At 40.3% G+C, this 14,569-nt stretch overlaps 1 protein-coding gene across 2 annotated transcripts in view; it reads left to right on the top strand.

The window, feature by feature from the left end:
• The first annotated feature begins 11,662 nt into the window (after positions 1-11,662).
• LOC112146852 (myosin-9) overlaps positions 11,663-14,569 on the top strand; it is a 33,280-nt gene continuing 30,373 nt past the window's right edge. For both annotated transcript variants that reach the window (XM_024272886.2, XM_024272885.2), the window contains exon 1: positions 11,663-11,926. The gene's annotated coding sequence lies outside the window, so the exon portion shown is untranslated. The remainder of the gene's footprint in view (positions 11,927-14,569) is intronic.

Below are 14,569 nucleotides of genomic sequence, written 5' to 3'. Positions count from 1 at the left end.
CACTATTGCAGGTAATGCTATATATCTAATTCATAATTTTGTTAAAAAGTCACGATTTTACAGTTTTAAAAATGTAGTTTTAGTGTGTTCAATAAATGTTTATCCTGTTCAGTCCGCGACCTAAGGTGTGTCTTGGATTTTGGTCCCTGTGTGATTGAGTTTGTCACTCCTGCTGTAGATCTTTACTGGGTTTGCACTTTAATTGTTATTTGGTCCATTCGTCCTTGAAGATCTTCTCTAGAGTTGTGATTGTTTTGGGCCTGTTGCTTGGAAACACTGACTTTCTCTATTGGATGAAGATCCAGAAACTGTCTAGAGTGCTCCAGAACCTTGAAATGCTTTTTATGAAGTCAGTCTTTTGTCATCGAGTGATGTGTTTCAGTTCATTGTGGTGCTGGAAGATCCAGCACATTTAATCCTCTCACTGATTTTTGCCCAAAATCTCACCAAAAATGGCGCCATTCATTCTTTCCTTGAAACAGATCGCTCATCCTTTTCCCTTTACAGAAAAGCAGAACCAAAGCATGATGCTTCTACCACCATGCTTTACAATGGATGCAACTGCTCATTTTTCCTCCTCGAAACAAGGTGAGGGGGATTTATGCCAAGAGTTTCATTTTGGTCTCATCTCATGACATTCTCCCAATCTGTTTCTGAATCTTTCTGGAGAACTTCAGATGAATCTGCACGTAGAGCGCTACAGCATGGCAATATTGTTTGTTACTATAGTAACCTTTGTAACTGTGGTCCCAGCTCTTTTCAGGTCAGTGACCATGTCCTTTGTGTAGTTCTTGGGCGTTTCTTCACCATTCTCAATATCATTTCACCAGGTGAGATCCTACCTGGAGCTCCAGGTGGAGGGAGATTGTCAGTGATCTAATCATCCTGTTTGATACATCTTTGTATAGGTTCAAATTTATGTTGTTTGTCTTGTTTTTGTAATATTTAAAATCAAAGTCCAATCTTGTATTTCCCCCATGTTCTAATAATTGCCCCAGCAGTGGATTTCTTCTCACTATGCTGCTTGTTTATTGTAGATTAATCTCAGTCTTGTTTAGTTTTACAGTCTTGTCTCTGGTGTCCTCTGACAGCTCTTTGGTCTTAGTCATGGTAGAGAGAGGTTGTAATTGACTGGTAAAAGTGTTGACATGCGTCTTAATTCAGCTAACCAGTTTAAACTAGGGCTGCCACGATTAGTAGACAAATCAATGACTAATTCACTATTAAAATAGTTGTCAACGAATGTAATAGGCAATAGTTTATATTATTTGGAGTCGGAGTGTAGTAAAGTTGAACAAAGTTGTGAGCGTTCAGCACTAAACAATGCACTTTTTTCATTATTTGAGTGAGACCAAAACTTTATCTTTTGTAAAAAAAAGAGTTCCTTGTTTCAGATGCTGACCTTATTAGAGAGATAAGGAATATACTTTCCATCAAAATCATTTTGACAGGTGACTTTTGACCTTGTATATCCTTTACATCATCTTGAGGGGCGGGGCACTTGTCAAAATTTGTTTGGTGGATGGTGTGGGTCAAAGGTCACCTGTCAAAATTTGTTTGATGGATGGATAGGGTCAAAGGTCACCTGTCAAAAGCGAGTTTGATGGATGGTGTAGAGTCAAAGGTCACCTGTTGAAGTTAGTTTCATGGATGATGTAAGGTCAAAGGTCATCTGTTGAAATGAGTATGATGGATGGTGAGGGGTCAAAGGTCACCTGTCAAAATGAGTTTGATGGATGGATAGGGTCAAAGGTCACCTGTTAAAATGATTTTGATGGATGGTGAAGGGTCAAAGGTCACCTGTTGAAATGAGTTTGATGGATGGATAGGGTCAAAGGTCACCTGTCAAAAGCGAGTTTGATGGATGGTGTAGAGTCAAAGGTCACCTGTTGAAGTTAGTTTGATGGATGGTGAAAGGTCAAAGGTCATCTGTTGAAATGAGTTTGATGGATGGATAGGGTCAAAGGTCACCTGTTGAAATGAGTTTGATGGATGGTGTGGGTCAAAGGTCACCAGTCAAAATGAGTTTGATGGATGGTGAAGGGTCAAAGGTCACCTGTTGAAATAAGTTTAATGGATGGATAGGGTCAAAGGTCACCTGTCAAAAGCGAGTTTGATGGATGGTGTAGAGTCAAAGGTCACCTGTTGAAGTTAGTTTGATGGATGGTGAAAGGTCAAAGGTCATCTGTTGAAATGAGTTTGATGGATGGATAGGGTCAAAGGTCACCTGTCAAAATGAGTTTGATGGATGGTGAAGGGTCAAAGGTCACCTGTTAAAATGAGTTTTATGGGTGGTGTAGGGTCAAAGGTCATCATGCGGCGGTCAATCAAGTTTGACGGAAAGGAAATTCCTTATCTCTCTCTCATTTGATTTAATCTTGTTTTTAATACCAGAAACTAATGAAGGACAGAGGCTGCTTGATTCAAAAAAAGTTTAATAAACTATCATCTTAATTGTCTTCAGCCTAATTGTCTTTTCAGTTAGCTTAAAGCTAATGATTGTTAAGATGTGTGTTTGGCATTCACTTCACAAATGATCTGATTAGTTGACTTATAATGGGTGATTAGTGGACTAATAAAATAATTGTTTGTAGCAGCCTTAGTTCAAACATGTGACAAACTAACAGGTAACTAGTGGAGGATGGAAAAACATTTTAAAGAAGTAACAGATCTTGCTCTTTTGTTGGAGATAAACATGTATTTTCAGCACTGTGATATAAGTAAATTCTTTTAAAATTGAATAATGGGATTTCCTGATTATTATTTTGCATTCTGTCTCTCAGGTGAAGTTCATCTTTAATGAACGTGGAACGGCTTGAAGAATCTGTGACTGACAAATACTTTTTTTTGTATCAAGTCTGATTTAATATCTTCATTACCACAATAGAAGGAATCCAGAGAATTTCAAACTAAATTTACCCTGCACTCCTATTCATTTATTGTCTATGTGGAAATTTCAAATTTAAGTTGATAAAAGTAATTAAGCAGGTTGAGACCTCAGCACTGGCTACCAGAGGCTTTGTTTACAAGTCATCACAAACTCCTGAAGGCACGGGAGCAATTTTCTGCTGGCTCCTGGTGAAGCTGGTGTTTGTGCAGGTGCTCCATCATCTCTGGAGCCTCCTTCCATCTGACAGTGAATCATCCGCGCTCAAAGTGGGGATTAAATGTTCCTTTACTTTTAAAAAAAGATCCTCAGATTTGCAGTGTTCTTCTTTGATTCACATTTTATAAATTATACTTTTCATATATCAAATTGTAAAGGAAAAAAAAAACAATCTCATAGTGTCTTCAGATCAAAAGATTTAAAATAGCCTGTCATATTCTACTTTGAGTTGTAGAGCCAGGATGTAGCCCTGCTACAGCTGTGGAGGAGGACTTGAGGGGGACAACCCAGGAGGCATCCACAGTGGAGGAAATAAGTATTTGACCCCTTGCTGATTGAAATACAAATTACTTTCTTTAAATTATTTACGGTTAGATTATGAACTTTCTATCTCTCACTCTTTAATTGAACCTACCATTAGTATGACACTGTCAGTTTCTTTTTGAGTGGGCAAACCTACAAAGTTACTTAAGTACTTATTTCCTTTCCCTGTGCGTATGTGAGAAGGGGCGTCCTTTGGTTTGTTTTTGGAACCAGGTCTTTGTCTCTGCCTTCGTCTCCTTGTTGTTCTAACCCCACTGGACCTTTATCCATCCGTTCGATCTTCAGAGAATCCCTTTAGGGGTCATGGGGTTGCTGGAGCCTATCCCAGCTACTGTTGTGGTAAGGCGGGGTACACCCTGAACATGTTACCAGTTCGTTGCAGGGCCACACACACCCGGGGGGACATTAATTTGAACATTTAGCCTCCATCCATCTTCTTCCGCTCATCCGGGATCCAAGCAAAGATGCCCACACTTCCCTCTCCCCGGCCACTTCCTCCAGCTCCTCTGGGGATGGGACCCAATTAATCTTTTAAGCGTATTTGTGTGAAACTTTGTAAGCATTCATTCTGTTTCTCTTTCTTCTAATATAAAAACTCAGTCAGAGTTACTGCATTCTTGTTATCAAAATGTTTAAGTCGTGAAGGATATCATTTCTTGTCTTTTTGCGGTATTCAAAAACTTTACAGTTCTTACGATTTTACGCTATTTATGCGATATTTCAGCCTCACTGAAATGAATAGGAATTTTTCAAATTTCTGCAATTAAAAAAATTCAGCGTGTTCAGGAAATTCATGCTTGTACCTTTGCTATTGTTAAATTTAATTTGAATGTTACATTTTTACACAATTTTTTAAACAATTTTACACATTTTTCGCTATTTTTTTTTTTCATACAATTCAAATTATTTGCGCACTTTGAAACCTTTGCAATATTGGTATCAGAACGGTCCGCCTGTTAAGGACATCAATCCTACTGAGGTTGAGAGAGATAATTTAAAATGTAGCTAATTTTTTTTAGCTTTTCTTGATTAATTTGGCATCTACTGAGGTTTTTGGGGGGCTAATTCTGAGTTAAGCTAGTATTTTAGCAACATGTTAGCTTTTCTGTTTAATTTGGCATCTACTGGGGTTTTTTGGGGTAATTCTGAGTTAAGCTAATATTTTAGCGGCATTATCATTTTTTCTTCCAGAAATTCTTCAAATTCTTTGTGCAATTTCCTCAAATTATGCAAGTTTAGTATCAAAATGTTCAGCATGTTCCTGACATCTAGCAATTAAAATAAATTTCTTCAGCATCCACATTCGAACTATCACCATCGCAGGTTTTGCAACTTTTGTAGTTTTATACTGTGGTTAGGAAACCGGAATGTTTGGCGAAAACCCACGCATGTATGAGGAGAACATGTAAACTCCATACGAAAGGTCCCACCTGAGATTCAAACCAGAGCTATCTCAGTGTGAGGCGAGAGCGCCATTCTCCATTGTGCAGCCCCTTTCAATAATGGAAAAATATGCAATCATAAGTAACATACAAAAACAAAAGATTGTGTAGGTAAAATATTAGTACACTTTTTGGATTTTTTGACAAAGCGCAGTTTTTGGACCAAAGTTGACATGTTTGATATAAAATTGGGCGGAGGGGTGTTTCATATGTGTAACGCACTTGTGCAGAAGTCACGACCTAGTGGTGACTCAGACTGGCTTTAAATCATTTGATTGTCAGACCAGCAAAGCAAACGTGAAAGACCAAAATCTTAGTCCACCTCAACATCTATTCAAGCAAATCTAACCAAAACAAAACTCGGAGGAAGTGGACTACAACACCACTCTACTGATGTTGTAGCACTGCCAGAAGATGCAGATTGTGGACAGCACTGCTCCACTTCAGAGTGGCCCCGTCGCCAAATGAGTGCAAATGTTAGTGGGCTTCTCCAAGTCTTTAAAGGGGAAAACTGTGAAGCTAAAAGAAAAAATCCATTCCATCTGAATTTGCTTCAGGGTGGAGCCTCTCCCCTCGTTTCAAACAGTTTCTTTACTTTCTAAATGATCCTGCATCTGTCATGCTCTGTTACAAATGCCTATCCAATTATCTTCTTATGCATGAAGCTGTCTAACCGCTTTTCTTCAGAGGTGAAAACATGCGGCAGTCAATCCTGTTCAACCTTTCATCTTCAACGCAGAGTCAAACCGCTCGCCTCTTTCCCTCGATGAGTAAAGACTGTCAAAGGAAAATTAAGAAAATTCTTTTTTACACAACTGAAAAAATAAATCATGTGAGGTTGAAGTGTTCTAAGACATTCCCTCTTCTCCTGGGATTTCTATCCAGACATCCCACTCCAGACATGGCGGCTGAGAGTCATGACAAAGCCCTTCAGACAACTGAACACCGGCCCTGTCATCTGTACTTTTTGGTGGTGCAAATGAGATCATCTCGTGAGGGAAATTCCAGCCGCATTACAACAGCAGGTGCGACTTATTCTGAAGGCAAAGATTAACAGAAGGCCTGTTTTGAGTCGGATCAAAGGTTTCCCTGCACAGTTTATGATCTACCACCTAGACTGCTTTCACTTGGCCTCATTCCCTGTTCCACGAGGCCATAACATTCCTTCTCGGGAATCGACCCACCCTCCTGCACGCTCTGAACAGCCCCCAGCAGTCCTCTTCTTTCACAGAGGTGGCAGAAGAGATGACGACAAGGCAAGCACTAAAGGTTCAAGAGCAACCCTACCCTTCTTCCGCCAAAAACAATAGACCACACCTCCACCCTAACTCCTGCTTTCTCGCTCTCTCTTCCTCTCTTGCACAACCTCTCTTGTGACCATATAAGGCAACAAAAAAAGGACAGGGGAAGCCAGCGGCGGCTGCTGCTGCTGAGCAAACGGCAAGAGGCAGAGCTGCCAGTACTCTTCCAGTCTGCTCGAAACTCCAAATGTTTGCTGGGACATTCTTTGAGTCGAACCGTCAGATGATGCGGCAGTGAGGAGGGGAGGTCCTGAGAAGCGGCCTGTGTTGATAGTAAATATGTAGTGGTATTTGTAGTTGAAACACACGCCGCCCTCCACCTCGTTAGGTCTCCTCTCTGTTCCAGGCGAGTGCCAAGCCGGCACAGACAAAGCAGCCACTGTTGCTGCTCCTGTGTAACATACACATGCCTTACAATATCATAGAGATGTGTTTTCCCCTTTATGCCACATTCCTCGCTGTTGTGAGTCAACATGCTTCTTATCGCCACTTCCTGCCTGCTGATTGCAAAGGAAACGGGTGAGGATGGAGAAGCTGGAAGAAGAATTAGCGGCTTCTTACTGAATTGTAAAGTCAATAAAGCAGTGGAGTTCACAGTTACAGTTTTGGTCAGTTTTTAGATGCACAGAAAGGTAAAAAGTAACACCTATCTGGGTCGACCTACTTCTTCCCAGATTAAGCTCACATCCCTTCGCCCATGCGTGCGTTCTCACCGAAATGCTCATGCGTGAACGTTCACACACATGAATTCACACAAGTAATTACCAGAGTGGCTGGTGATTTGGCGTGCCACCGGTTAACGGACTGTCACTGAATGGGGTTCTGTCTTGAGGAGAGGATGATATAATGCCTTTACACGCCCATGGTTGGAGACACACCCTGAAGGAGGACGGCAGACGGGAGGGACATGGTGAGGCCTCCATATTTGGTCGTCCATGCCCACAGTTTTGGGTCCAGCATCTCAGCTAATTTTTCACCACAAAAAGAAAAAAAAGTGCTTATTTTTCCCTAAATTTTCTTTTTGTTCTCCACCGCTTTTTTCTTTCGGCATCTGGTCTCACTCTCAATACTCGACCTTTGACCCCAGTTGATATTTCTGCTATTTCCCATCCGTCCCGGGGAGCAGGAGACTGTCAGAGTTATTGATTTTTCCAGGCGCTGAACTGCCAAGGCTCTGCTCTTCATAAAAATGAAGACAAACACTGAAGCATTCCTCTCAGAAAGACATGCAGAGAACATCAATCACACATTGCACTGAAGACGTGAGTTTTCCATGGCACGCTTCGAGGTGAACACTCCAGCGTTTGCCTTTTGTGGGGATTGGACCGCATTCTGCAAGCCTACCCTCTGCTGTTTGTGTGATGTCCTCCTCAGTCCCCATCGACTGCTTTGAATTCCTTTCTCTTATCAGGCATCTGTCCCTAAATACGGGGCAAAGACCAAACAAAAAAAGCGGTCAAGCTTTTGCTTGCCTGAACAGACAAACTGGTATTCCTGGTTCCCAAAAAGAAAGGACTCAATCTGCAGCTTCATCAGATTAACTCAAGTGTCTGGAGATTTACGTAAAGACAAGCGAAACGGATTCATTGATAGTAGTTTTTGTATGCAGAATTTCTTGGAAGAGCTTGTTTGTTTTCATCATGTATCTTTTTGAGGAAAAAAATCTTTCCCACCCAGTGATTTTAAAGACCCACCCCGAGGAAAATGCTGATTTTAACATGTTTTTGTAGCATTTTTCTCATGATGGAGGAATTCAAGTGCATAGCTTAAAGAAAATTACTGGTTGGCTTAAAATTGCACTTCTGAATGTTTCTTTATTCAAATTATGAGTCAGAAGCAGATGAAACTATACTAGCTTATAGGTGTGACATAGGACCTACAACACAAGTGTCAAAGTCAAGGCCCGGGGGCCGGATCCGGCCCTCTGGGTAATTCTATCCGGCCCTCCAGATCATTTTATTTTATTGTTATTAATAGCCTGATGTTATCTTGCGCCCATTTCTAACTTGCATAATTTGACAAATTACATTTTTTTATGGAGAGTAAAATATTGAAAGTTATTTAAGGTTTAAATTGATTTGTTCTGGAATAATATTCCTGCATTTTTATTATTCATAATTATGTTAAAAAGTTACGGTTTTAAAGTTTTAAAAATTGGCATTCTGCTAGCTTTTTGGACTATTTTGGCATTTATAAGATTTTTTGTGGGTATTTGGGAGTCTAGCTAATGCTTAAGCTACATGCTAGCTGTTTTGGCTAATTTAGACTTTTTCTGATTTTTAAATTGTTATGTATTTTAGCTAATATTTCAACTACATGCTAGCTGTTTTGGTTAATTTAGGATTTTTTTTGTTTTTTAGGCTGTTTTGGAGTCTAGCTATTTTTTTTTTAGCTACATGCTAGCTGTTTTGGCTAACCTATTTTTTAGCCTAATCTGGCATTTAGCTAATATTATAGCCGGCTATCAGCTTCAGTGTTTTCAGCTATCTACTTCAAATTCATCTTACAGCATTTATCACAGGTCTGCTATATATCTTGTTCATAATTATATTAAAAAGTTACTGTTTTAAAGTTTTAAAAATTTAGTTAGAGCGTACAATAAATGTTTATCATGTTCGGCCGGCGACTTGAGTTTGACAGCCCTAACCTACAACGTCAAGCCTGATGCATCCACTGTCAGACAAATAGATCCATGAACGTCTTTGTTTTCCTCGTCTAAGCTGGAATCTAAATCAAAATTGTACAGCTGGATAGATCCAATATTGGTCATCATTTTGTGGGGAGCTGTAAGCTAGTGGGAGAAAGTGCTAACAAAGGGATGATGGGAAATTGGGGCAGGGTTACTCTGTGCCAACAGTCCCAGCCAGAAATCAAAGGTGAATTTCTAAAGAATTACTGATGCTCTGCAGAAACTATATCCTAGAAAACAACAGATTTTTATTATTATTTTGGCTAAAAACAGCATAATGATGAAAAAAAACAAACATTGGGAACGCTTTGACAATGGATCAAAAGAAGATCGGAGTGGGACTTTAAGGGGCTGTTTCAGTTTATAAATGGTGCATAGAGTGACAACTTGATGAATCTGTTGCAAAATGAGGAACAAATCTACGTAATCTGAATTTAGTTTATTAAAATGGATCAACATCCAGTGAAAGCTACATTAACTTTGGTAAAATGCTAGAAGCATTCCATAGTTTTAAAATTCTGTGATGGATCTGACAGTACAGAGTTGCTGTCCTCTGATTAGACCAAGATACACCTGGATAAATCATCACCCAAACTCACTCCTTTGGTTAATCACTAATCAAGCAGGCAAGCATGTTCCAGGAGGAGAAAAACACCCACGAAGAAAAAGAAAAACACTCACATTTGAAAAAGAAATGATAAGAATCAGTTGAGAAGCCTTCTATTGTTGAGGATTCAAAGCTAGCTGCCACACCCTGATGCTACCTGATGTTGAAACCCCTGGACTGGAGTTCTATTTACATTTCATGCAGTTGGTTCCCTGTGATTTCTGAGATTAACTTGTGCAAAGAATTACAGAATCCGTTTCAGTTGCTCTTCTGTTTTTATGCTCTTTAGGCTTTGCACGGTAGTTAATGAAACCAAAACCAATATTTAGGCAACACAAAAAAAAACACAAGTTCATTATTTTCATCCATGCTCTGTTGCAAATGTTATTCACCTTTTGCATGACTTATCAGGTTTTATAAAGTAAGTTTAGTTCTTGAAATGAATCCAAAAAGAGGATGTTCCCTCGCCAGCATGCTCTGACTCGTGCTAGTTGGCTCGGTGCCTTCACTTCTACTCCACAAATGATGAAAACTTTTACCAACAAAAGATCTCGTTTGAGTGTTTAGGTTAAAAACTGCTGGTTTCCTTGTGCTGCACTGTCCTAAGTACACACTGGCTGTCATCCTCCTCTCATTCTTGCTTTGATTCTGATTTTGCATACTTGTACTCTCTCATAGTATCTTCCCTTTTCAAATTCCAGAGGCGCATTCACTGTAAAGGAGCCAAAGAAAGTTGCAGAATAAATTGCTGGCTGGCTGCTCAGGAGTTTTCTTCTTTCTCACAAATCCGTTTTGCACCTGCGGCGATTCCCATGCTCGGCTGACATGTCTGATCGTGAATGCAGACTCACCAGTTTGGGTGACGAGGGTAAATCACGTAACTGTTTTTCTCTTTTGCTCCAGGGGAAACCATTCAAAAAAATAAATAAAAGTTGTTTAAAAAAATATATACCTTCTGTTTGGGGGGGGGGGTGGTAACACGCATGACAAGCTTAAATAATAAATTCCATTGTATTTGGGAATAAAAATGTTTAGCTTAAACATTAAATTCCCTTTTTAAGACATATAGAATGGCTTTGATGCCAGAAATATTAAAATGTTATTATTTACAATTATTACCAGCTTCTTAGCGTTCTCAGTGGTCTTTTAATTATAATTATGCCGTTTTTAGCCAAAATCCAAAAATCAGTGTTATTTTCTGATACATAGTTTCTGCAGAGTAGCTTCTGAGCCGTGTTGCAGAACTATTGGCACAAAGTAAGCCTGCTCAAACTTCCCATCATCCCTTTATTTACATACTGTCCCGCCAGCGTACAGCCCTCACACCTCCAATCGAACATTTCCAGTTAAACAAAAATGGCGAGCAATAGTTCAGCTATCAGTTTTAAGCCAGATATTAGTTCAAACAAGACGTACATGGACTTCTTTGTCTACAAGTGGATGCATCGGAATGGAGCAGAGCAGGAAGCTTGTAAACATTGTAGCACTGATGTCATTCCTACAAGGTTTTTCAAACTGCCTGTTTTTGTCTGTTCCTGATTCACAATGATTTGATTAAAAAAAACATTCAGAAATTCAATTTTCAGCTTCATTTTCCTTGCATATGTCCTGCGTCAGCAGACAAACACTTTTTTCAGATAAGTTAAAAGCTAAAAAATAAATCTGCTTGAGCCCTCTGACCTCATAAATCACATTTATCTTTTTTACACATATAGTCCAAGTTAAAGTTATGATAAACACCTCTCTAACCCTTGTAAAATTGCTACCCCCTACAAAACAGATTAGAGAAATGAGAAGGCATTGTGTGTGGAATTAAGTGTATCTTCTTGGCAGCCTTACAACAGAAACAGGGTCGAACAGCTGCTTGTTTTCAAAGCTCACAAAGGTCAGGCTAAACCCTGCTGCTGACACATGAAGGGAGACCCTGGAAAGTGCGGCCTATCCTGAGAGTGTCTGGTACTTATATGGTCATAAAAATCCCCAGCATGCACATACCACGCTCATTAAACACGGCTTTATCGGTATCCCTCCTCCACCCTCTCTCAACGCTTTCTAGTTCGGTTTTTGTCTGTGGCCAATCAGACAAAAACTTGCACTTTGTAAGCTTACATATGATTGGTCCAAAGTGAGACGAGACATCCAGGAGCGATTCCTATTGGTGGAAACGCTGTGTGCGTGAAGGCCTAGTCCCGGACCGCACCCGGGCTCCTGCCTCCGGCTGAATGCGGACCAGTGAACAGTCAGCGGCAGAGGGAGGGCAAAAGGCACGGGGGGAGCGAAGAAAAAAAAGAGAGGCTGACTGAAGCAGAGAGGGAGGAAGCGAGACCTGTACTTTAGCCTGAACACTGTGCAAAGCTGCCGTCGACAGAAGAAGTTTGACGAACGGCGCCTTTGACTGAGCCTCCCGGTTGTTTTTAGCCTCCCTCCGAAAGGCGTTCTGCAACTACAAAAAAGCAGGTAAGTTGAGCACTTTGAGCCACCCATGTTCAGTCCAACTCCCCCCAGAAGAGTCACGAAGTCCGCCGGACCGGTTGCCGCTTCACTGCAGCAGAACCAGGAAGCGGGGCTTGCTAGTTGCTGCTACAACTTCAAGACCCGAGTAGGGCGGAGGAACTGATTTATTTCATTCCCACATTAGCTGCGTCAAAGCAAAGTGTTTTAAACACGGGGAGGAAACGTAAAACGTTGGCTTGTGTCGCGTTTAGCAGCTGGCGAGAAGCTAGAAAAGTGTCGTAGAGGCAGGAAGTGATTTGCTTGAATGAGCCGAACGGAGGCCCGGGAAGACTTCTGAGGTCAGATGCGCACGCGGAAGATTGAACCCGGGCGGTCTGCGTCGACGGCGCAGCGTGCTTTAGCTCGCGGCCGAACTTTTTCCGGCGTGTCGGTCGGAGACGGTCGCCGTGTGTGGCCACTAAACATGTCTGACTGGCAGCATGACGTCAGTGGTTTACCGGTGGACTTAATAGTAGAGGGAGAAACCCGCCATCAGTGTTTTTCCACCTGTTCGTGATCACCACAACGTGTCATCTGCATATGTGAGCACCCTGACCTACATTTGAACATCAAGTCAAACTAAAATATTTACTTATTAAAGTGGTTAAACTGTGACTTTTAAAAGGTTTTAACTATCTCTATTCTTTCCTTGAAGACTCATTACTTTTACAAGTCTAAAAACATGGTCTAATTTAGTGATATCACCTGACACAGGTAAAGGACCATTAAAATGACTCAAGTAGGGGATTATCTTTACCTGAAATCAATGAAGAATTATATTTTAGAAATTATTAAAAGGGAGAACTAAAAAGAAATGTGTGTAATAGCTTCTGGAGTCTAGATCAGGGGTACCCAAACTTTTTTTTGTGTGAGGGTCTCATCACTGTTTTCTTCTCTGATTGGGGGCAGGAGTCACGTTGTTGGCTAAAAGAAAAAAGTGTAACAATCACAGTCAAACGTAAAGATTTATGATTTTTCCAGAAAGCCACAGCTAGCCAAATAAAAAAAAAAATTGAAAGTTATTTAGCGCATACATTGATTTAATATCCCTGCCTGTTTTTATTCATATTAATGTTAAAAAGTTATGTTTTTAAAATTTAGTGTGTCCTATAAATGTTTATCTTGTTCAGCCTGCATTTTGAAATAATTAAAATTTGAGTCTTTCCAGTACATTTCAATAAAATATCAGGATGATAAAAATACAAACTCTAATTGTTACATTAAAATTTGCTCATTAAAGGAAGATGTTGACTAATAAATTATTTTGTCGTGCAAAATAAAGTAATAAGTACAGATTCACTTTTTTTTATTTATTAGTAATTTACAGTAGACAACAATAAAACAGAGTGAATCTGACTCATCACTCACCTCATACATCCTGGACCTAAGGCCATAATAATGAAGCATCTATAATAGAAGCTGGCAGGAGCTCCAGCTGATAATTACAACTATTTTTTCCCCTCCTAATTATAGTGCAGTTCACTGTTTCCACACGATCAAGACAACAGAAGCTGTCTGAGGCTTTTGATCCTTTCCAGGATCAACATCCAGCCAAACTCTATTTAATAATGGGAGCCTAATCACACACCTTTGATTTATAAGGGGTTTTACACACAGTCGCACTGATCCCGACCTATATTTTTGCTGAGCTGCTAATGTTGGTTTTTGAGTTTAATTGCTTTTGAATTTCTTTCTTCTTGCCGAGTTTTGTTTTTGTCTCGACACGAATGGCAAAACCGTTGCAGTTTCACCTTCTCATCATCGCTAATTGTTTTGTTTTAAGTGTAATTCTTTATCTGCTCAATTAGAGGATGGAATGCAGCAGTTTTTACTCAAGAATCTTATCTAGAGCTTCCCGCAGGCTAAATGATGAAGAGAATTTCAGGTAAGACACAGAAGTAGATAAAAGCCATGAGATCAGCATTTAAAGGGCCCTAAAGCTGGCATTCTGTCAGGTAAACCTGTTCTCTTTGTCCAACTTGTAAGGCGCCTCCACTGGAAGGGGTGCACTTTAAAAAGCTATACAGTTAATGTCTGTGTGCTGCCAAGAAGCAATAAAAGCACAGTATGAGCTGAATAATTTAAGCTGTAGCTCAATTGCAAAAATGAATTCCTCTTTTTCTCAGAGTTACTTGTAAATCCTTGAAGTTGTGCTAGATGACGTTAAGGCTGCGACATCCTGTTATTGCTTTTGAGTCACGTTGGTGAATAAAGTCCCAACGATGTGTTGTGAAATCTCTGTCTCAATAATCTTAGTTGTTCGTTTTCTTGCCAGTTTTGGTGCTGTTGTGGAGCCCCCCTGCCGAGATCACTGCATTCCACTTTTCCTGCGTCAGCAAGGTCCATATACGAACACACCCTGGGAGTTGAGTGTAGCCGAGACCAAATGAAATGCAGACATCTCAAAACACAAACGGTTCGATTGGTGTGTGGCTGGTCAATTGTCTGGGAGGGATGCTGCCTAAAAGAGGCTCTCTGTAGATGTTTGGATTTCATTGGGGAGTTTTCAGGGCAGCGTGACATGGTTTGGTACATCGCAATCCACAGCAGTCTTTGTTATGAAGTCTTCTTGTTCTTTAAACAGACTGAGTTTTTTTCTTTTTTGTC

The sequence above is a fragment of the Oryzias melastigma genome, linkage group LG8 (assembly GCF_002922805.2).
Source record: "Oryzias melastigma strain HK-1 linkage group LG8, ASM292280v2, whole genome shotgun sequence".
Classification (NCBI taxonomy): Eukaryota; Metazoa; Chordata; class Actinopteri; order Beloniformes; family Adrianichthyidae; genus Oryzias; species Oryzias melastigma.
Note: the sequence above shows the minus strand (reverse complement) of the source record. Positions and strands in the feature narration are given on the sequence as shown.